Consider the following 206-nt stretch of genomic DNA (forward strand, 5'->3'; position numbering starts at 1 on the left):
GACAGGACCGGACCGGACCGGACCGGAGGGAACCGGGTCCGGATCCGGGTCAGGCTGCCAGCCCGGCCGCAGCGCAGCGAGCCCGCGGAGCCAGGCCGTAGCAGGAGTAGCCGCTGCTGGCGGAGGAAGGAGAACATGGCGGCGGAGCCGGGCCAGGAGTGAAGCCGCCGCCTGCGAGCGGAGCCCATGGGGCGGGCTGGGCGCTG

Source organism: Gavialis gangeticus, unplaced genomic scaffold (assembly GCF_001723915.1).
Source record: "Gavialis gangeticus isolate Ggan-Ray unplaced genomic scaffold, GavGan_comp1, whole genome shotgun sequence".
Classification (NCBI taxonomy): Eukaryota; Metazoa; Chordata; order Crocodylia; family Gavialidae; genus Gavialis; species Gavialis gangeticus.